Raw genomic sequence first — 24,301 nt, 5'->3', positions numbered from 1 at the left:
TAGCAACCACCTATCTCTCTTTAGACAGTCTGTGATGATCAATCTAGAAAGACCTGCATTCGGGTTTTGCCAAATCCGGAGCCAAGACAGGATAGGTTTGAGCTTAATCAGATCAGCTATAAACTGAAGTCCCAGTTCCTTATGTGTGATGAAAGCAGGAACGCTCTGTGGCAATCTTAACAGTTTTTTTAAGAACTTGTCTTCCTCCACTTGGAGTAAGTGAGCATCCCTAAAACCCCACACCTCCGCCCCATACGTGGCCTTTGAAATACTAACTGCTCTATATAGTGTTACGACTTGTTCCGGAGACCAACGTCCCATCCTGCGGGCAAAATTAAGGATTGAGCCATTTGCCGCAACCAGCTTCCTCGACCTTTCCTCCAATAGTTGATTAAACCCCAATTGACCATCAAAGAGTACACCCAGGTAGGAAAAGGAGTTTACAAAATCAAACACATGTGCTCCTAGTGAGAAAGAAAACTTTTTCAGGGGCTTTTTCCCTGCCACCATGATAAAAGATTTACTGAGATTCACGGAGAGATCCAAACTCTCCATGAAGCTACCGAACCCCTCAATGAGGCACTGCAGACCGACCGCAGTTCTAGCAAGCAGGACGGCGTCATCCGCGTACAAAAGCACAGGTATCTGACGCCGTCCTGCTCTCGGGCAGTCCGTTCCCAGAGTCAGCAGTGCACTCTCCAGTCCATTAATGTAGAGGGAAAATAAAAAGGGAGCCAGGATACACCCCTGCCTCACCCCGCTAGAGCACGGGAAGGGATCAGTACTCACCCCTCCCGCGCTGTAGCGGACCTTGGCCGTGGTGTTCCAATGAAGCTCCCTTAAGATGTCAATCAAGTCTGATTCCATCCCTAACTCCTGCATCAGAGCCCACAGTTTAGATCTGTTCACATTATCAAAGGCTGCTGCTAGGTCCATGAACCCCATAAACAGGGTACCATTTTCGCTTTTAGTGTATTTAGCAGCCAGCAAGTATAGATTAAGACATTGGTCACTCGTTGACCTACCCGTTCTAAATCCATATTGAGTCTCCACCAGGGTGTTGTGGAGATCAGTCCACTCAGATAGCCGGTTTAATATAACTCTCCCCAGAAGTTTTGCTGAGACGTCAATTAACGAAATTGGTCTGTAGCATTGTGGATTGTCCCTACAGCCTTTCTTATAAATAGGGACAATCACTGCTGTAGACCAAGAACGTGGGAGTCCTGTTTTAATGGCCGCATTTAAGACTCTGGTCAAAATAGGTGCCCACAAGTCAGTTTTGCTCAGGAAGAGATCCGGCGGGGTCCCATCCGGCCCCGGAGCTTTATTTCTAGACAGTCCCTGGATGGCCTTCAGGACCTCGAGGAGTGAAAATTCCAGAACCACTTTACTACGGGCAAAACATGAGTCCTGCTTTGCCACCAATGACTCATCATGTTGGTTATAAAGACCTTGGAAGTGGGCTATCCAGTCACCTGGGAGAATATTAGTGCCGATAGTTAATGCACTCGCGTCTTGGAGACCTGGTCTATTTATAATTCTCCAAAACTGAGTAAAGTCTCTGTTCTCCCCCGCTTCTCTAAGGTCTGCCCATACCTCCTTGTGTAGTTCCAACTTCCTAACCTTAACCTGGGCCTTATAGTTTTGCCTGCAGAGAGCTATTACCGTCTTGTCTCTCGGGGAGTCCTTTAGGGCTTGTTTTAGCTCTCTAAGAGCCAAAGAGCACTTTGAATTAAACCATCTGGGAGAGGAATGTACTCTGAGGGGCTTTTTAGTTTTCAAAAGTCCCTCTGCCACCTTTGTTAGTGATTCGAACGCTACGACCACCTCCCTATCAAAGCCCTCAGCGACCATCTCCCTATCTCAGCATGGTCTTAATTCAACAGTAGCTCTTTGGCCTATTAGGGAGCTAAAAAACTAGGGGGACCCATACGGCCTCCCTTGGTCTATAGGATAAATTACTGTGTCCCCTTTTTGCGGCTTAGATACAAATATTGTTGTATTTTAATAAGAGAGTTAAGGGGTTGTGATCACTAAAAGGCTCCACTCAATTTGAGCCTCCAAAATTCTGTGTTTACCAAAAGCGGAAATCATTATAAAGTCTATAACAGAGGCACATCCTCTACCCTTAAATGTCGGTGTAACAGCCTCTCCTGGTTTAACTGACAATAAATCCATGGTATGAGACAGGGCAAAGGATTCACAGACCTTCATTAGCATAAAGCCTTCTCTGCCATGGTCAAAATGTGGCCCACTTTCCCTCGAACATGATGACCAGTCAGGGGAAAACGTAAGTAGACTTGGACAAAGATGACAATTAAAGTCCCCCATTAGTAAAACAGTCGGTTCAGGGCCCGCATTCCCTGACTCTAATTCATCCTTTAACCTTGTTTCCAGTTCAGTTATTACAGGAAAATGACCATCCACGGGTCCTGAGTTATAAAAGTTCAGGATTAGGAAGCTCTGTCCAGCTCCATGAAATCTTATTGCCTGCAGGGTATCAGACACCCAGCCTGATTGAGTCCAATTACCCTTTATTTCTAGATTAACATAGATGACTAGACCACCCCTAGCCCTTCCCGAGCTTGACTCTTTAGCAGGCCCAAAAAAACATTTATAGCCCTCCAATTGTAGATGATCTGAGGTTAGAGCCCAAGTCTCTTGGAGGACTATAATATGAAAACCCCTAATGTACTCACACCACTCCACTGAAGTCAGTTTGGCCCCCAAACCTGCCACATTCCAGGAGATAAAGCTTAATCCTCCCCTCTCCTCTTTTCTTTTTAATGTGCCCACCAGGTCTTGCCCACTCCTCTCTTCTGCAAAAATCACAAGAGAACTAACCAGCTCCTCCCTCTGTATCTGGGGAGCTATAGACACCACTCCCCGCAGGTCCAGATTCCTTATACCTCCCCTAGTAATGCTTTGGGTTGCAATAGGTACATTTTCCAAAGAAAGGGCATCTTTACCCCTTCCCGGGGCGCTGGAGGTAAGGGCCCTGCCACCAGGCAGTAGTCAATCATTTTCATCAAGATCCTGCAAGGGTGCAAATCTATTTCTCCACTGAGGTTGACCATATGAAGGGAGAAGGTGGGGCATAAACTCTGGGATTCCCATCTTATTTGTATATTGTGGAATGTTATTAAATGATTTTCCATCCTGCCACTTTGTGAGCCCACTGACATTGTTCATGCTGCTCCACTTTCTAGGATAAAAACAGCCCAGTGGTACCGCACGAATAGTACTTGTATGGTTCCTATTCGGGAGTCTTAGGATGTGGCCCACAAGTTTGGGATCCCTGAAGTTTGCCACTATACAATCGCCCCTAATGTCCTTATTCCTTCCCCCAACCCAGGACACTCTCCTTACATGGACTATTTCACCATTTACACCTGTGTTCAGAGGTCTGTGTATATTTAACCAACCTGCCAGTTTCGCATGTAATTGATTATATGTTTCTTTTTCTGATGGGCCTAATTCTGGTACTCCTGCGAACACGACCACATAAGGAATGGCCTCAGGTGGGAGATCTATGTGTGGTGGTGGAGGGCTATCTGGGTCCGGGGTAGGGTCTCGGGATTCACTTAATGCGCTAGGGAGGTTCGAGTTTAGCTGCTTGTTCTCCACTCGGCCTTGCGTCGGCAGCTGGGGAGGAATCGGATTAGTAATTGTAACGGATGCTTGATGGGCTAGACCCGTATTGAGTCCCTGGGGGGTTACTGGGGCATTATGTATCTGGGCCAAGGTATGAGCCACACAGTTGTTTGTTCGACTGTCGTTGGTGCTGGGGTTAGATACTACACCTCGAGAATCAGTCAGCCCAACATGTGTATTGTTTTTTAACAATAACTCTAGCGATTTACTTTGCTTCGCTACTTCATTTGCCAGCTTGTCTACCCTGCTGATCACGGGCTTTAAGTGAGTGGCAATAGATTGTTCAAAGAAACTCTTAAGGTCCCCCATGACATCCTCGAACCATCTGGGCGGAATTAGTTTCGGTTCTGCATTCACCACTTTCCCCCTAGGAGTTTGCCCATTTTTTCCACTAGCCTCCACCCTCACAGCCTTCCTCTTCTTATTCAGGCCCTTGGTCCTCCCTTGCTTTGTAGATTTATCATGGCTGATACCAGCCTTGTCCCCTTGGATGTCTGTTCTTTCTTGCCCTGCTCGTGCAGGGGGTTGTGCACAGGGGACCCCCTCATTCGGGTTACTCAAAACAGATGCATTGACTGATCTATTTAAACTATCTGTTACTGACAGGGCTGTTAATTGTAGAGGGCTAGAGAGTACGGGAATAGGTGAGGCGGAGAGACTCCTTTCCATTCGCTCAATTTGCCCCGTAACCGATCTTAACATCAAGTCTATTGCGGTAGGCTTTTTAGTTGTAGTTAACACCCCATTGTTAACGACATCCATTGATTGATTAAGAGACTCCCCTCGCATTAGTTTACTGGTTGCCGAACGTGTTTTAGGTTGGCTAGCCATGAGGATCTTATGTGGCACTACCGCCTTTTTCACCACCCAAACAACAACAAAAAAAAAAAAAAAATAATAGAAGCTTTCCCCGCAATTAGTCAAACAGTTGATACATCCCGTGTGGCTAGAAACTTTGACGAGACATTGTATAATACCAACTATGGGGAGTTACCGAGGTTAAAATTGGCCCCCCGATCTCAACCAGAGGAGGACACTTTTATAGTCCGATTTAGTCCACAGTACCTTAATTAGCAAAGTCCAAGCCAGGGGAGGTGGCCCGTCCCGTCCCTGGTCGTCCCCGGACGGCCTCAGACGGCCCGCCCTCTGCCCGGGCTCCGCCCGCGCGCGTCCCGCGACGCGGGAGGGGTGTCTGTTCTATATGCGCCTCAAAGCGCGCTGCAATGACGCTGTAGGCGGCGTTCCTGAGCCCAGCAGGGGTCGCTGGGATGTGTAGTCTTCTTCCGTGGGCGCTCCCCCCTCTCAGCGCCCGTGGTGGCAAGAGCGGCGACGGGAGAGAGCAGGACAGAGCAGGCGCTATGACCAGCAGCGCTACACGCCAGGTAGGAGCTTTCCTCTGTAGGGGCTTTCCTCTATGCCCTCCGAGTGATGTAGACCTGCAATCATTTGTGAATGTAATAAGGTGTACATAGGCAGCACAAAGCGGATGCTAAAACTCAGAATACAAGAACTCAACAGATCTATCATCAATCATGATGAAAGATCACCATTGTATCAACATATTCAGGAGCACCATAATTTGCAGACCAGGATTAAGTTCCATGGTATTTGGAAAGTAAAACCGCGAAAACGGGGAGGAGACTGGGAATTAGATCTTAGACAGCAGGAAGCTAAGTGGATTAGCAGGTGTAGGACGGTCACCTCTGGGCTTAATAGTGATAATGAGTTGCATTATTTTCTCTAATGGAACTGATTATTAGGCACTTAGATTAGGTGTCAGTTTCTTTACGTTTTCTCTGTGACTGTTGGCATTTTACCAGTATGAAGCACATGATGAGATTTTACTGTTGGAATTTAGGATTTACTCTCTGGCTATATACAATTTATATTTTTTTCGTGGTACATTATTTGCCGCAGGTCTCATCATATGTATGATATCTGGACTCATGAATAGATTTTTACATTTGTACCGTTTCTATGCTGGAATCAGTTAGGCTTATACAAGACCGTAAGAACAGGGTTGCCTGGATCAGGGGTTCTCCTGTGTCAGGTGAAATGCAATAACACTTCTACTTTATACGTATTGAATAGCTGCGTTCTAATGCATACTATGATAATTATCTTAGGAAGTTCATTGCAACACTATAGAGGGAGGTAACACGATTCTTTCATTTCATCATTGTTCATTATGTTAATTTTGGGCGTCCGTAGTAGTACTTTTCAATTTTCATATACTTGCCATGAAGCGCGTCTATATTCCCGTTTTGAATAATGCTATTTGATTAGGTGTGCGTATTCTCTCATGCCTGGCACTGAGGTATGGGGCGGGGTAAACACTTCATCATGCAGAACACAATTTTGCTCTTAAATCAATAACATTTAAAAATGTTGTCTTTCAAACATTAGTAGAATGTTAGACGCATTCATTCTCTTTTCCATCAATCAACAGCGGTATTTGTTTGTTGACATGAACAGTTATGGGCTCTGATTGGCCCGTGTCGTTTTATTTCCGCCAGACAAACGGATGTGTTTGTGGGCTAGCTGCCGGGCCTGAAAGGGTAACATTGCTTTTCGTAGCTTGCGTACCGTGATTGGCTAACAGGCACACGGTTTAAAAGGATTGATACCATTAGTTGGCCGATTGTCAGATAGTGAGAGACGCTTTTGTTAAAATGAATCTGATTGGATGTGGATATCTGTGGACCGATGAGTACACCTCACTTCTTGGAATTTGGCAGGAGTAGGTGGCTTTTGTGATTGGCTCTTTAGGTCTTTTTAATGGCGGTCTGATTACATAGCGGTGCACAGAGGATGCATACCTACCCAGTGTCGCCGGCTTGGATTTCGATGAACAGAACATTTCTTCATCCAGGTGAGAGCTTAGGCTTTTGAAGACTGAAGCTTAATTATTTTGTTGAGTAGATTTTATTATGTATAGTTAAATAAAACCAATACAAACGTTACAATTAAAACAATTTCTTAAAATGTAATAAAAGAATGTAGACTGTATGATCGTCCTTGTCGAAGTCCGTGCAGTGAGAGACCAGGAGTTGTAATCTGGCAGTGATGCCTGAGCCGGGGCGGGCTAGCCATTTGTGGACCCAAAGTTCGTTCAATAGGTGCCAGAACCAATGGTTACCGCCAGTTGGAGATTTGGCAGTCTTTGCTCTATCGTGTTGTGTATAGTTAGTTAAACCAATACAATCGTTATATTTAAACAATTTCTTAGAGTGTGGTAAAAGGATATAGTCTGTGTAGTCGTCCTTATCGAAGACCATGCGGTGAGAGACCCGGAATAATTGTGTAACAGTTTGCCCTGAGCCGGTGCGGGCTAGGCATTTGTAGCACAAAGTTCGTCCATTAGGTGCCAGAACCAATTATTGATGCCAGTTGTGGATTTGGCAGTCTTTGCTCTATCGTGGTCAGAAACTTGAAATATCTACAGTTCAGTTTTGTATTCGCAGGATTCAAGCATGCAAGCACAGCCTGCCTTCGCGTGCTGGTGCCTATCTTCCTTGTCGGAGCTCTTCACAGAGGCAGGTCATGTGGAGTATGTCTCCTGTTGCTAGGTTGCAGAGCGGGCAGACTTCATGGCCATTGGTCTTGAGCCATGGTGGTTGGTGCTCTCTGCTGGGCAGAATCCCTAATCTGTATTTCAAAAACTTCAGTTTGTGATTTTTGGGTAGCCCTGGCTGAAGTAAAGTTGAGGTGTCAGGGATTTGTACGTGTTTAGAGTCTTCCATGCATGGTTTCTTTTTGCAAAAGCGGCCTTGTCCTCTGTTAGGGAGAGAGATTTTACGTTTTTCCAAACCGCTTTTTTAAATGGGTTGTGCCCCAGTTGCATGTCCCAAAGTGCGGTTGTCTTGACAGCCCCCAGTGCTGCCTTCAAGTAGGAGTGTGCCTGTGATACATCCCTACTTTGTATGTCTTGCCATAGCATTGCGTTTAAGGTGTCAATGGAGGCAGAGCGGAGTTTGTGGCAGCAGATAATGAAGGCTCCTTGTCTTGCAAGATCTTGTTTTTTTAGGCCAAACTCCAACCTTATTTGGGCAGGCGAGGTGTAAGACGGAAGTGAGAACAGAGTTCTATATGCTTTTACCTGGATGTTATCTAGGTTCCTGGAGTCTCTTCCTCGTAGTGCCTCGCTGCCGTAGTAAATTGAGGGGAGCAGTTTAGCCTGAATGACTTTTAAATATGGTGTCAGGGTTGGCCCCGATAGTTGGTTTGCTAGAGTTTTCAGTGTAATGGCGATCAAGGGCCCTCTTCTTTTGGGTTCCTCCATCTGCCGGACGAATGAGCTGTCTGTGTCAAAGATAAGGCCCAAGTATTTGTATTCACGTGAGGACTCTATTTTTTGGCCGCCCAGAGTCCAGGACTTCTGATGTTTGTTCCTGGTGTTGATCGACATCATACGCATTTTGCTTGGATTGATTTTTAAGTTGTTTTCGATTGCGTAGTTGTGCATTTCGATCAGCAAATTCTGGAGGCTGATATGTGTGTGACTAAGAAGGACCACGTCATCCGCATATAATAGATTACTTAGGGTTTTTCCTCCCAGCCTCGGAGAGTGGGAGTTGCATGTGTCGAGTTGGCCTGATTGATCTGCCATAAACAGGTTAAACAAGGTCGGGGCCAGCACGCACCCTTGTTTTAGCCCTTTGGTCGTGCGAACTTTGGAAGACAGATGGGTCCTGCTTCCCAGCTTCACCTGGACCCAGGTGTCATAGTGAAGTAACTTCAGCATATTTAGAAGCGGTTGGGGCATGCCCCATTGTGCAAGTTTCCGCCACAGCGTGCCTCTCACGATGTTGTCAAAGGCTGCGCTGAAATCGATGTAGCACAGGTGCAGTGGCATTTTTTTTGTTTTAGCTCCGTCAATAATCAGCGAGATAGCCAGGATGTTGGTTGTTGTTCCGTTTTTTTTCCGGAAGCCCGTCTGGTTCCATGGGATAATCTGCCTTGAGTCCGCCCATGTCAGAATCTCTTCTAAGATTATTCCAGCAAAGTATTTGGCCTCATTGTCAAGGAGGGCTATTAGACGGTAGTTATCGGGGTCCATTTTGTCTCCCTTTTTTGTGTATGGGGACAATCGTCGACCCTCTCCAGGAATCTGGGATTCTGTTTAGGAGACTGACTTCTGTGAATAAAGGTTGTAGTATGGTAGCCCATTCTGTGTCTTTTTCCTTGAACAAGGCTGGCGGGATGCCATTAGGACCTGGGGCGCCTTCTTTCCTGCCCCAACGAATCTGTTTTTTTATTAGGGCTATTTGCTGGGCCGCTGAAGGTGCCGGAGTAACGCTGGGTTGGAATTGATCTCCCAAGATTGTAAGCGTTGACGTGATCGTTGCGGGTGCTTGCTCTGCGTTGGTGCTTCTTTGTACCCCTTTCTGTCCCAAGGGGTCGTTGAAGTGACTGCCTAGGTAGTTAATCCACTGATCTTCCCCAATGTGTGAACCGAGGTCCTTGTGGTCTGGGCGTAGGATCTTATTGATTCTTTGCAAAAAACGGGCACTGTTGTTGCTTTTGGAGTCGTATAAAAGTTTTGCCCAACCTTTGTTTTCTGCGTCTTTTTTTATTTCCCATATTGTGTATTTGAGCTCAGCCCTTTGTTTTTTCAATGTGGCTCGTAGTTGTTCATTTTGGGGCGCTGCTCTTAGCCTCCGTAAGGATAGATTTACAGCTCTTTTTTGTGAGCGTAGTTGTATTATTTGTTCCTTCTTTAGGCTGGTTCTAGTATGCTCTGTATTAAGGTTGCCTTTAGGAGCGGTCTTTCTTGCCAGTTTGTTTACCAGTGAGTCAGTGTATTGCTCCCAGTGGGAGATGAGTCCAGCTGCATCTCATGTGTGTGTGCTGTACAGTTGGAGGGCAGTTTCCGCCAAGATGGTTGTGTTGGTTGGCAAGCATTTGATTTTCCTTTGGTTGGTTGTATATATCTCCCCCAGTGTGTTGTCTGGCCTGACTACCATTGGCGTCTTGCTGTTAGCTGCTTTCCTGAGGGCGGTGGTCACTTTCCCCCTGATCCCCCATTCTGAATTCCCGGATGTATGGAAATAATGCCAGGCTCACGAAAGTATAGTCCAGGATGGAGCTGGCTCTATGAGACTAGAAAGAAGCTACTGGGGGAGAGTCAGTCAGGAATCTGCCGTTTAGTGCCCGAAGATTTTGATGTTCTAAGTCTTGGAGAAGAGCGTTATTTTGGCGCTTTCTCCAGTTTGGAGGAGGACTCTGAGCTGGTATACTGTAGATTTTATTAAGAGCCAAAACCTCGTCTTCTGATGACGAGCCAAGTAAGTTTTGATTGAAGTCCCCCGACAAGAAGAGGAGTGGGTTCTCCAATTGGGTGGCGTGCTCCGCCAGTTGGTTCAAGATGTTCCTTGAGTCTTTGGCTCTGTTTTTGGGATGAACATATGTGTTGACAAAGCAGACTTCTTCCTCTTTGGCGCCCAACTGTAGCTTAATCTTTACAGATAGGGTTGAAGATATTGATGGGGCCAGTTGGACCGCCGTGGGTATTGTTGTGGTGGACACATATGTCGCCAGACCTCCTGAATGATGACCAAATTTGTTGGTTCTGGCCGCAGCAGTTGAGAAACAGGTGAAACCCGGGATGTGTTTTGTGCTTGAGAGCCAGGTTTCCTGCAGCATCACAATATCGAATTGTGTGATATACTTTATGAAATCCGGGTCATCCATTTTGGAGGTTAGGTCATTTATGTTCCAAGAGCAAATGCCAAAAACTGGCGCACTTCCTCTGATGTCTTCTCCCGTTTGGTGAGGGTGTCATACCTCTTCCGGACATGTGAAAATCGTTCAGGACAGTGTTCCTCTTACTAGTGCGTGGTTTGATTGAGATTCCTTCTTTGTACCTGTTTCTGCCCATTCCCCGGTGCTGCGTGAGTACTTGTTTGACGGATTGTTTCCCTTGGAGTTGGCAGTGGTGAGCGAACGTGGCTGAAGATTCCTTAGGGCTGAGTTGCACCTCCCTGTGGTGGATGCTGACTCCAAGCCAGTTGTCATTATCGGCCTATCCAGTGGTTGCTGCCAAATGCTGTTCTCCCTTTTTGTCGGTGATCTTCCCAACGCGCCCCTTAGTACACTGCGGGGGTTAGCCTGTTGCATTGCTGATGCAGAACTATTTCTTCTGCGGAGTGGCGAGGGGTAGGCTGGTCTTTGTAGAGGAACGAGCTTGATACCCCAGTTCTTGAATTGGGCTGCTTCTGATGCAATTAGGTCAACAACGTCGCTAGAGGACCAAGTCGTCCTAGTCGCCTCCTGGCTATTTGAGTTCGAAGCAGGCAAGAATTCAACCAAAAGTAGATCTTTGGAGTTTATGCCCCCCAAGGTGGGGACGCATTTCATCAGTTTGAGAATGTTGCCTCTGTTCAGTACGTCCTGCTGCCCTTTCGATGTGTATTCCGGGTGGAAGACAAGGATTTCAGTTAGATGTATTTTACTACCATCTGCCTTCCATTTTGCATTTGCTGCATGGGCGTGAGCTGCTACGCCTGGATCGGACGAAGCTTTGTACGTTACAAAATTTCTACCGTCACCTGGCGTGTTAGAGCTATGGGTTGGTGCTTTGGTTGGCGTTGGTTGCTTGAATATTGTTTGCGTCTCATGTGGCCAGGTTGTCTTTGGCTGCTCAGATTGGCTGTGGGCAGAGTGAATACTGACGATTGTCATAGGTGTTGCCCTAGTTTGATCGTAATGCGATTGGCTTGGCGTGTGGCCTGTGGATCTTTCCCTTGCCCCCTCCTTAGTGATCAGTGGGATGGGTTTTTTGGTTACTACTGAGGTTAGATGGAGCTGGTTGGTGCACTCGGCAGGATTGACCGTTTGGTAGGGGGCTTCCCAGATTGGCGATGTCAGGGCTGCCAATTGGCATTCAGTAACCGGCTCCTGCTTTGCGAAACACTCAGTGGGCTGTGTGTACTGGTTGGTACTTGTCGCCGTTGTTATATGTGTGTCTAAGTATCCAAGTGAGTTAGCAGCCAGTTGGACTTGGTGCCCTTGACCTTCCTGATGCAGCGAGCTGCTGATTCTGTTTGGCGACTGGATTGAGCTGGTAACTACTGAAATTTCCCCTTCTGGGGGGTTGGCCGTGTTTGTGGTATCCATGGATTTACCAGTGGTGCCAGAGAATATAGGGAAGAGTTTTGTTGTAGTTGTCGACAAATTATGCTTACGTCCTTTTATTTTTTGTTGTCGTCGTTGTTTTGCGTTTAGTTTTTTTGGGGACTCCGAACTCTTCTGGATAGGTTCCTCATTTGCGGAGGATTCCTGACTGAATACGTTTGTGTCATATGATTTACTGCTGATGTTGGCTTCTGCAAAGATAGTGGGGCTCGTTCCATTGAGAGCTTTGCCTCTGTGCAACGACTTTATGTCCACTAATAAATCAGTTAGCATTGAAGGCAATGTAGCTAGTTTGTCAACTGCCTGATTGCAGTTGCAGCTTAGGTAGGTATTTGTTTGTGCTCTTTGTATCAGGGAGTTCAAGTTACCTAACTTGTCATCAATCCCCGCAGTGAAAACTGCCAATGTATTGAGGAGATTAAGTTGAAGGTCCATTTTGTCCGATTGGTATTGCAGGGTTTCTACGGCTAACTGAATTGTGTTTAGAAGGGAGGTCCAGACTCCGGTGTTGTGATCTTTTCCATGTTCACTCTCGTTTGCTCCGGTGTTGTGATCTTTTCCCTGCACTCTCTCATTTGCAAATTGGAGATTCGCTGTTGGGACAGTATTGATGATGTTTTTATCAGCCAGAGGTGAGTTGAGGGAGAGCGGGTCTTTGTGGTCTTGGTTGTTGGTTATTGACATGTCCTCTCGCCCTTGTGCATTCAGGTAAGACGGTATAGCCCTGCATTCAGCTTCCCAGCTGGGATTGTAGTAACTGGAATTGTATTGGCTCAATGCCTCACTAAATGCTGCGCAGTTCGAGAGACTTGGTGCTGAGGCATGGCTGCCCGGTTCTATGAGTGGTGAGGCGCCTGTGCCCGCCGAGTGGGCTTTAGTAGATGTGCTATGGTTGGGGCTTCTGAAATGCCCGCCCAGGACTAGTTGAGTGTCCTTGGGCGTGGGCGAAGTTTGTATCTTTGTCGTTGTTGGAGGCTGTAGACCAGCCCCTTCATCCCCCCGTGCTTGAACAACTGTCTAGGGGGTCCGGGTTGTTGGATTTGTCTGCTTCTTTTGCCTCTAAAGAGGGTTTTGGATTGGTTATGATCTCCTCCGATAGGGGTCTTGGAGTGCAGCTGGCTAAGTGGGCAGGTGGTGACTGCTGTTTGCAGGTGGAGTCAGGGGACTTTCCTAATACAGGAGAAGACTCTGGGGGCTCAAGTGATGCGCTTGCACTTGTGGTCCTATGCTTTGGAGTGCCACTTTGATGAATATCCGCCGTCGCCGTGAAGGTTCCCTGGACCAGGGTGCTGTTAGTGCTTGTGTTAGTATCGCGAATTGGTGCACATTTTCCCAGTGGCGATAAGGGTGACAGAGGGGATTGCAACCCCTGGAGGTGCTTGTTGCTTGAGAAAATGGCTGAGCCTGCGTCCTTTAGGAACTCGAACTTTGAGTGCATTTTTGGTTGGGGAAGCTTTTTCCTGGTAAGAGATTCAGTAGCCGGTGACACTTGGAGCAGGGCCTTTGAGTGCCCCTGTTTTGATGTGGTACTGGCTGGACCTGATGACGGCTCAGTTAAGGAGAGAGGGTTCTGCTCCATTCCGGGAGATGTAGGTCCGTCGGAGTCCGTTTTCTTGTTCCCCTTTTTCGTTTTTGCCTTGTTGCTTGGAACTCGCTCCGGTGAGCCCCTGGTCTTTCCAGGCCTCATTCCGCTCTAGACTCTTTATCTTTCACCGTGGCTCCCTGCGCTTATTTGTGTGATAATTGGTGATGATTGATGATGATTGATGGCTTGGATGGTGATGGAGCAGTTCGAGAGCGGGGACCCTGCCCCTGTTTCTGCCCCCCTGTTTGTGTCCCCCCTCGAGCTATTGGTCCTGCTAGGGAGAGGCTTCCAGGGGTCAGAGGGGGGTCAGGTAGGTCAGTAGGAGGGTTGCAGAGATGTTGCTGGGGAGGTGCCTGGTCCGCTAGCGAGCGGAGCACGCCGGGGAGGCCCTGGTCAGTCAGACCTAGTCAGACTGCCTGTCAGCCCAGCCCCGGGGCTCTTACTTCGCGACCGCCTCTAAGGGCTGCCGCGCTCGTGTCTCTCCCCCCTCTTCAGGCTCCTGCAGTGCTGTGAGAGCGTAGTGCTCGGTAAGCCTTGCCTTAGTCACAGCCTCGACTTGCCTCCTTTCTGCCGGGCGAGTGAACCGTGCCGCCTTCTGGTCAGGTGAGGATGCAGATGAAGGTGCGGGTACAGGTGCGGGTACGGGTACGGGGGAGGCGCGTGATTAGCCTCGCTGGTTCGGCTCTGTGCCGGGGGAAAATTATTGTGGTGATCCCAACCCGTACGCTGGCTAGCAGCTCCCTCGTAGCAGCCTGCTCCGGCGTCTGGACTGAATGGCGTTCTGGCCGGTGCCTCGGACAGCTCTCTGGTGCGCTCTAGTGGTGTCAAAGTAAATTGCTTTATTAAGTTTCCGAGTAGCCTGGATACATTATTTGTTACTCTCTCTATTTAGAGAATTTGAAGAGCTTTTATTTGAATACGGTTTAACATTATTTGGCGAGAAGTACATTATACGCTGTTTTTGTGAGGTAAGCCTTGCGGTTTTTCTTTAGTGTTCCACTTGCTGAAATTAGGTGTAATGAAACATGACCATTATAGGTACATAAACGGTCACTCTCTCGTTTCACAGATTGAGAAATAAAAATAGTATCAGAATAAGTTACTACATCCAGGCCTTAATTGAATAGGACGCCGTGGTTGTGAGGTGAGACCTGGGGATTGTGTCATGAATTTGCACTCGTGCTGACTAGGATCTTGTCAGTCCCTACGCTTGACCATTAGGGAGAGGGCAATCCTTATATTTTACAATATAATTGGTTTTGTTTGATTCAGTCAATTCTAATCAGACTTTGATTCAGTGACCACTCAATATTGACTTGTAATTAGCAATTTCATGACTGATATAGATTTACTTTATTATTGGTTTACATTTAGTTTTTTCATACTTTTTCAAGATTTAGAATAACACTGCCAGATGAGATAACTGTCAAATTTGTGTGGGGATCGCGGTGAGGATCAGAAGTTCTGGATTTATATATAAAGTACAGGCCACCGCACCATTGATCTGTTTTTATTTTTGTGAGGTATGTTACTGCAATGTTGCATTTTGTCTATTTAATTGACTGTAGGCTCTGATGTTCAATTCTCAAACATTGTGAATTACACTGAATGGATGTGGGTCCGATCTTTGCAATCAAAAATAATTTGTGTAATAGGTCCTAAAAATGCAATTATTAGAATGGTGTATAGGCAGGTAAACTGAGAGTCTGGAGCGATTTGATTTAATTACGTGCATGTTTTTATATTGGATGTATATTTTGTACAGTAATGGTTCCCTACCTAATGGATTTTTCTGTTTTCATTTGTTTGGAATTCATTTACAGCCCTGATGATGTTCATACTGGACGAAACGTGTTGGCTGTTCTAAGTTATCATTTTGGATCACAAAACATTGATGTGGATGAAATTAGGTTACTGAATCCATATGTGATTGGACACTTGTTCTGTTAGAAAAAACATTTTGTTGCAGACATTGAATTAATTTTCAATAATACAAACTTTGGAATTCAGCACTGGACTGAAGACTTTTTGTGAACACGACGCTCCTTCCATGAATCTTCATATGCTTGGATCTTGTGTGGCCTTAACGGTAGACCTCGGGAAGAAGAGCGCGCAGATTTTTTACAGTTTATTGTAATGTTTGTGTCAATTTTATCCCTGTGCTTGTCGAGTCACCCTTACCATTGTGTACTTAGTTCTATAAAAAACCAGTACTGAAAAAGTGTATAACCCTTTCCTGATAGGTCATTCGCAGAGTGTGGAGGATGGGCAGGGTGGTAATGAATATGCGGTTAGACTGTGTCTCTACCAGATATTAAGTTTCTGAAGGTAAATAACTTTTACATCTGATAGAGACATCTAATCGCAGATTCCTTAACTTTTGAATTAAATACCCTGGAAGAGGATCTGCAAACGAATCATCCAAAAGTTCTAAAAGAGAACCAGCCGGTCATAACTAACAACCGAATGTACGTAGGAATAGCAAAACAAAAGCTTGGGTCTTAATTGAATTCATGAGCACTGTCACAGAACATATACATAATAACTCTACAGGCCCGAAGGAACCTACCTTTGAAGGAAAAAGGGGGAAACCCTCCCTAAAGTACCAACTGTCAGTTATCAGACATTCTCCTCTATCTCCAAAGGGGAAAAAGCATTTGTTGACCAAAACGGCCGAGTGCAAGACAAAAGTAATATAATTCGCATTCTTCACGACAATAAAGAGATATCAGAGAAAGAACAGTCCTGATAAAATCCAAAGAGGGACTCTCAGAACTCTTTCCCTTATACCAAAATGAATGAATACCAAAAGAAAGATGAACAATAATATCTCCATGGTATAAATAATTTTTGTATGAACAAATTGACCACTCGTAGGTTACATAATGAACTGTAAAGAAACTATTACGACACCACATAGATTTAACTCCAATATAGATATTCATCAATTATGCCAGTTGTATATAATTTTGCCACGCAAATGTATTATATGGACATATACAAAATACATTAAAAAATTGTGTCAAAGTAGGCTCCGAGTGGTCCATCAACAAACAGAATTTTGCAGGCCAATATTTACTGCCGGACCGCAAGTATCTACAAAGCCTGCCCTCGCATGACCTTCAGTGTCATGGTCCAATAGTCTGAACATGACTCAGAGCCGTGGGAATGCTCAAAGTACCAAGGCAAGCAAGAAAAGAGAAGCAACCACATCTCACATTAAAAACTCTTTCTGTCCTCTTGTTTTTTTTTTTTAAATGAAGACCAAATATGTATATTGAAAAAGGGAATGCACCTATTAGCGCATACCAAAATATAATATATGGAAACATTAAAAGGAAAATCATACATAAAATAAATCCTTGTTGGCAACAAGCACATGCACCAACACTTGCGATACGAAACACAATTTGATCAGAAGCCCGCCTCAAGAAGTAACTGCCATGATTTACAACGGACTTGTAAAATACAGAGAAAATAGATATATACCCAAAAAGACAGGTAATATATATGCTCATAACAGATGCAAAAAACATTGCGGAAGAATAACAAAAAGAGCTTCCTATAAAGCCAAAAATCTCCAACCATAAATTGTATGACCACAAACAGGTAAGGAAACGGCAGCTTGAAGTCTCCATCAGATTGTTTCTGACACTACCTATAACACAGCGTAAGATTCAGAGTTCACCCCATTATGTTCTAGAAATGAACAAATAAATCCACTATCACTTCCACAGAGGAGAAGGCAACTAACTAGAGTCTTCCAAAGAATACACCATAAACTCTGAGTTTACTCTCACAATTCTCCAAAAAGTGAAGCTCATAAAATAAAAACTTAAATATGCAGCCCACTAAGAAAGAGAAAACAACCTGCACTCTAAAGCACATACTGCCACATGCATCAAACATGCCATTTGAGATTCCTGATTAGCGAAAAATAACGTTTCACTAATAAGGAATCGCAAAAGCCTATGCATGTAGGAATCGCTAAAAAATTGTGATTCCTACAAATTCCTTAATTGTGAGTTGCAAATTGCGAGTCGCAATTAAGGAATGACTTCCCACTCATTCCTACGGGCCTATAGACCTATAGGAGTTAATGGAAAATTGCATGCGCAATTTGTGAGTACCAGTAGGTTCTCGCCAATTGCTCATGCAATTTCAAGGGTGCAAGGGTGTTAAAATGACACCCTGTTGCACCACTGAAATTGTGATGTGCATCCATGTTGCGAACCCACATGCCCCAAAGACATGTGTGTGTGTGTGTGTAACCTAAAACTGCATTTTAGTGCATTTTTCATACTTTTTGCAAATTATAGACAAGTTTGATTTGTCTGTAATTTGCGGTCCCAAATTGTAAAATTGCTATTTGAAAGTGCTTCTAGCATTGCATTTAAGGAATCGCAAATTGCGATTCCTTAAATGCAATCCCAATTTAGGAATTCGCAAATAATTGGGAATTCTTAAATTGCACATAGGAAACACTTTCATGCATCTCCAAAGGCCAATTTGCGATCGCAAACGGATGATTTTTGCGAATCGTACCGTTTGCGATCGCAAAAACCTTTGATGCATGTGCCCCAAAATCAGAGAGGATTTTAAAAAATTATGAACCGCAAGATGGCGACGGCTCATCCCTGAAGCACAAGTTACTACTTGTGTAACGATATATCTGTAAGAGAAATTAGTTAGTGATATATTCCTTACCTTAGAATATCCCCAGGCGTCAGACTGGATCCGGAAATTTTTGCGAACCAGTACCCTTGCGCGTCGGTAGGCGTCAACTGCGGCTCCGCGTCCGTCGTCGGCGTCGTGGGCGCCGTGATGACGTCGTCGGAGTACTTAGACGCCGCCTCCGCGTGCTGACGTCAGTTCTTAGACACAGCTTTTCCGCGCCAGAAACGCAGAGCTATGCCAAAAACCAACACTGGTGCCAATGAAACTAGGGCCCTGAAGGGGACAACCCTAACCCTAGGTATTGGTTCGCAGAACGGGGAGGATGGGTGGGTCGGTAAGGAATCTAATACTAACTAATGTCTCTTACAGATATATCGTTACACAAGTAGTAACTTGTGCATCTGAAAGAGACACGTTAGTATTAGATTCCTTACCTTAGAATAGATACCCCAGCAATACCAACCCCGGTGGTGGGTCTGCGAACCAATACTCACACCAGAAAGTCCTGGAGGACGGAACGGCCAAAGAAGCCATCCCTCCGGACTTGGCTGTCCAGGCAGTAGTGTCTTGCAAACGTGTGCAGCGATGCCCACGTAGCTGCCTGACAGATGTCCTGTAAGGGCACACCCCTGCCCAGGGCAGTGGTAGTAGCCGTGGCTCGGGTGGAATGAGCCCGCAATCCAGCAGGGGGCTCCTTCCTAGCCAAGGAGTAGCATGCCTGGATACACAAGATGATCCACTGGGAGATGGTCCTCTTGTGTACCGCTTTCCCCTTCTTAGCGCCCACGTAACCAACAAAGAGTTGGTCATCCACCCGGAACTGGCGTGTGCGATCCAAATAGAATGAGAGCGCACGTTTTGGATCCAGACGATGGAGCCGCTCTTCCTCTTTAGAGGGATGCGGTGGCGGAAAGAAGATTGGCAAAGTGATAGACTGCCCGATGTGAAAGGCCGTGACAACCTTGGGCAGGAAAGAAGGACGAGTCCTCAGAACAACTTTGTCCGGATGGACAGAGAGGAAAGGAGGTTTAGAAGATAGAGCCTGGAGCTCACTCACTCTCCTGGCAGAGGTGATGGCAACCAGGAATGCAGTCTTCAAAGTCAGAAGGCGAAGAGAACAGTTGTGAAGTGGCTCAAAGGGAGCGCACATCAGGAACGTTAAGACCAGGTTCAAGTCCCACTGAGGCATCACAAACGGAACAGGAGGAAACGTGTGAGTGATGCCCTTAAGAAATCTGTTAACAATAGGGGACTTGAACAAAGAGGGCTGATCAGGTACCCTTAGAAAGGCTGAAAGGGCAGAAAGGTAGCCCTTGACAGTGCCCAGAGCAGAGCCCTGCTGGGCAAGAGAAAGAAGAAAGAGAAGAACCTCAGAAAGAGGGGCAGAAAGGGGATCCACAGCCTTTGCTGTGCACCATGCCACAAATCTGTTCCACCTGCAGGCGTATACCGACTTCGTGGAGGGACGCCTGGCTTCCAGAATAATGTTACAGACTTCAGGAGGCAAGTCAAATGGCCTCAACTGTCGCCGCTCAATCTCCACGCATGGAGGTGGAAACTGGACAGGTTCGGGTGGAGGACCGTCCCCTGCTGCTGCGACAGAAGGTCCTCCTGAAGAGGCAGACGAACCGGGGGATCGACTGACAGACTGAGTAGCTCTGGATACCAGTACCTTCTCGCCCAGTCCGGAGCCACAAGGATGACTTGGGCCCGATCGCGCTTGATCTTCTTCAGCACTCTGGGCAGAAGTGGTATAGGCGGAAAGGCGTACAACAGACCGCAACTCCAATCGCGACGAAAAGAGTCTCCGAGCGAGTGCCGCCTTGGAAATTCCAACGCGCAGAACTGATGACATTGCGCGTTCTATTCGGTGGCGAATAGATCTAACCAAGGCTCTCCCCATCGCTGAAAGAGGCCTTGCGCCACGTCCGACTTCAGACGCCATTCGTGATCCATCATGCACCGACGGCTGAGCTTGTCCGCCCTGGCGTTCAGAGAACCCGCCAGGTGTTGAGCCACCAGGGTCACGCCCTGGCGTTCCAGCCATTGCCAAAGGCGAAGAGCCTCTTGACAAAGGATCCACGACCCCACACCGCCTTGTTTGTTGCAGTACCACATGGCGGTGGTGTTGTCCGTGAACACCTGCACTACACTCCCCCGGACAGAGGGGAGGAATGCCTTCAGTGCCAGACGAATCGCCCTGAGCTCCAACAGGTTGATGTGGAGCCGGGACTCCGCCGGAGACCAGAGGCCTCTGATCTCCGCCTCTCCCATGTGGCCTCCCCAGCCCTGGAGGGACTCGTCCGTCACAACTACGTGCTCCGGTTGGGGTAGGGAGAGGGATCTGCCGCTGACCCAATCGCGGTCCGTAAGCCACCACTGCAGCTGTCTCGCAGTGCCCTCCGAGATCAGGACATGGTCGGATAGGTTGCCCTGATGCTGGGCCCACTGAAACTTCAGGTCCCACTGCAGAGCCCGCATCGGCCACCTGGCGTGATGCACCAGTAGGATGCAGGAGGCCAGCAGCCCCAGAAGCCGCAGCATCAACCTGACCGAGACCCGGGATAACGGCTGAAAGATGGGAATCAGAGCCTGAATATCCCGGACCCGCTGTTCGGGTGGATAAACCCGAAAGCGCGCCGAGTCCAGAACCGCTCCGATGAAGAGGAGCTTCTGAGAGGGACACAGGTGCGACTTCGGCACATTGATGGAAAACCCCAGCTGGTGCAGGAGGTCTGCCGTCGTCTGGAGGTGGCTGATGACTGTCTGGGGCGAGCCCGCCTTCAACAACCAGTCGTCGAGGTAGGGGAAGACTGAAACCCCTAACCGGCGCAGATGAGCTGCGACCACCGCCATCACTTTCGTGAACACCCGTGGGGCGCTGGTAATGCCGAATGGGAGCACGGTAAACGGAAAGTGCTTGTGGCCTACCGTGAACCGCAGGTAGCGCCGGTGGGCAGGCAGGACGGGGATATGAAAATAAGCGTCCTGCAAGTCCAACGCTACCATCCAGTCTCCTGGGTCCAGGGCAGCAAGGACCTGAGCCAGTGTCAGCATCTTGAACTTCTCCTTCCGGAGGAAGCCGTTGACGTTCCGTAGGTCCAAGATAGGGCGTAGGCCCCCTTTGCCCTTCTTGGGTACCAGGAAGTAGTGGGAATAGCAACCACACCCTACTTCTGGCCCAGGAACGCGCTCGATGGCCCCCTTGGCCAAGAGGGCCATAACTTCCTCCTGCAGAAGTCGCAAGTGATCCCCCGATACACGGTGGTTCTGCGGTGGCATGGCTGGAGGAGTCGCCTCGAAGGGGAGGGAGTAGCCCCTTCGGACGATTTGCAGCACCCACCTGTCCGAAGTGACGGTCCGCCAGTGGAGGTGGTGATGGCGAACCCTGCCTCCAACTGGCGTCACATGGGCCTGAAAGCACGGACTAGGAGGGTTTTGAGGCGGATGCTGCGGGGGAAGGTGTGGACTGACCTCGCCGTTGCCCCCGACCGCCCGGACGGCGGTTCCCACGGCCGCCACCGCGTTGGGTATTACCCTGCGGTGCGTGGCTGGCGGCTCGTGTGGGCGCACCCCTTCTGTGGCCACGAAAGGAGTGATAGGCAGCCGGTTGCTGGCGTTGACCCGAAAGGCCTAAGGACTTGGCCGTAGCCCTGGAGTCCTTAAAACGCTCAAGCGCATGGTCTGCCTTGTCGCCAAAGAGACGACGGCCATCGAACGGCATGTCCATAAGTGTGTTCTGGACATCTGCCGAGAAGTTGGCGGACCTCAGCCAGGCGTGGCGTCTGACCGCCACTGTCGTTGCCATCGCTCTGCCTAGCGAGTCGGTGGTATCCAGCCCACACCTAATGGAGTATTTTGCTGCATCCCGGCCCTCCGCAAGGGCTTGGCCGAGTTTGGCTCGTACCTCCACAGGACACTCTGGCAGCACGTCCGCGACCTTATCCCACACCGAATGGGTGTAACGTCCCAAGAGGCAGGCGGTATTGGAAGACCGCAGGCCGAGGCTCAGGGATGAGAAGATCTTCTTCCCATACTGGTCATACCTCTTGGATTCCCGATCCGGAGGGGCGGACGGGAATGCGGTCTGGGAATTGGAGGCCTGGATGACCAGGCTCTCGGGGGTGGGTGGACAGGAAACATGGGTCGCCCGGGGCCGGGCGGTGGCGTCTGGCCACGTTCCTATCTACGGGCGAACCCGTAGCGGGCCTGGACCAAGTGCCCAAAAGAACGTCTGTCAAGGCCTCATTAAAGGGCAGCAGAGGCTCGGCCGAGCTTGACTGCGGTTTAAGGACCTCAGTGAGGAGGTTAGTCCTCACGGCCGCGACGGGGAGCTCAAGGCCCAAGGCCTTGGCAGCCCTCATCAGCTCCACACTATAAGTTGCCCCCTCCTCCGAAGCCACGGTAGGAGGGGAGACAAAACCAGTGTCTGGGGAAGTGTCCAGGCCACTGGCATCCCCAAGGTCTCCTGTCCAGTCCTCATGAGACTGACACTCCCTGGTCAGAGGGTCCTCAGACCCCTCCCAGTCCTCCTCCTCACCCATCTCCTGAGATTCAGGGTCCTCAATGAATGGGACCTGTTCATAAGGGTGAAAGTCACCCAAAGGCGTATGGAGCGGCGCCCATCGGGGCCGTCCCGACGGCTGAACAGGAATGGGGGCAGGACCGGGGCCGGCGCCCCCCGGAGCCGGCGCCGGAGGCAACACCTGAGGGTCCGACGCCGGGGAGGTCGTTGGATCCACCGGCGACGAACCAGATCCCGAAGGGGGGCCCGCGGCGTCCTGCGGCGCCAGGCCCGAAGGCGCCGGCGGCGTCGGAACAACTGGACCCCTCGGCGACGGGCCCGAAGGCACCGGCAGCGTCGGGATAACAGGGACCTGCGGCGCCGGGCCCGAAGGCGCCGGCGGCGTCGGAGCCGAAGCACCCGACGGCGTCGGGGCCGGAGCCGCCGACCCGCTAGGGCTCCCAGACGGGTCCGCTGGGCCCGGAGGCGTCGCGGAACCCGTCGGAGGAGAGAGTTTCCTCATGGCCATGAGGAAGCGCTCGATCTCCTCCGGCGTCGCGTTCAGCCCAGGGACCGGAGGGTATGGAGCCGGACGTGGCGCCCGCGGCACCGACGGAGCCGCGTGGGTGGTGTCACCCGAACCCCCGGCCGCATCGTGCGAGCGTCGGGGGGAGTCCGAGGAGAGATGACGCCGCTTGGACTTCTTGTGCTTCTTACCTGACGACTTCGAGCCGGAAGAGTGAGGCCTACTCTCGGAGCTGTGGTGGCTCCGGGCCTGCGACCTGTCCCTCGACCTCCCATGGGATCGGGACCTCTCACGGCGCGGGACCGACTGTCGGAGTTCGAGACGCCTACGGGTCCGCTCCTGCCTGGCTTTCGAGGAAAGTGCCCGACAGTCGGAGCAGGCCTTGTCGTCGTGGTCGATGCCCAGACACGACAAACAGACGCGGTGAGGATCCGTGACCGACATCAGCCGGTGGCAATCGTCGCAATGCTTGAAGCCGGGCATCCCTAAGGCACCGAATCGGAGTCGAAGACTTCGAAACAGGTAATCAAAAAGATCAAAAAGTTAGTCAAAAATTGACTAGGGTTCCTGCTTTTTCCAGATCTGCGCTTGCTGGCGCGGAAAAAAGAAGAACTGACGTCAGCACGCGGAGGCGGCGTCTAAGTACTCCGACAATGTCATCACGGCGCCCACGACGCCGACGACGGACGCGGAGCCGCAGACGACGCCTACCGACGCGCAAGGGTACTGCTACGCAAAATTTTCCGGATCCAGTCTGACGCCTGGGGATATTCTAAGGTAAGGAATCTAATACTAACGTGTCTCTTTCAGATACAAGTTACACCAGCAACAAACGACCAAAACGGTGACTCTGAAGACCTCTGTATTTCACGGAAGCGTCTTAACTTGCATAAGCTTGACTTCCAAAAAGATGGGCACCATCAAATGGCATGACGACCAAAGTCGACTAGACAGCCTCCAAGAAACCTGAAGTTGCCAACCAAGCCTAATGCCTTAATGCCACTGTTGATGCCATAGCTCGACCTATAGAGTCCGTAGTGTCCATACAACTCCTTATGGTAAGCCTAGCAGCCTGCTGACCATCTTTAAATATCATTAAATCACCAATCTCCGAGCAGAGATTATCCGGAATAGATGGTAACACATTCTGTTGTGAGTCCCATAAAGCATGGGAATGTCGCCCCAGCACACAAGATGTATTTATGGATCTCAAAGCTGA

The 24,301-nt window shown here is 48.8% G+C and overlaps 1 protein-coding gene across 7 annotated transcripts in view; it reads right to left on the bottom strand.

The window, feature by feature from the left end:
* The window catches only part of LOC144773616 (transient receptor potential cation channel subfamily M member 2-like), a 4,189,411-nt gene that overhangs the window by 1,411,622 nt on the left and 2,753,488 nt on the right, over nt 1-24,301 (bottom strand). The window lies entirely within an intron of this gene.

This window comes from Lissotriton helveticus, chromosome 8, assembly GCF_964261635.1.
Source record: "Lissotriton helveticus chromosome 8, aLisHel1.1, whole genome shotgun sequence".
Lineage (NCBI taxonomy): Eukaryota > Metazoa > Chordata > Amphibia > Caudata > Salamandridae > Lissotriton > Lissotriton helveticus.
Note: the sequence above shows the minus strand (reverse complement) of the source record. Positions and strands in the feature narration are given on the sequence as shown.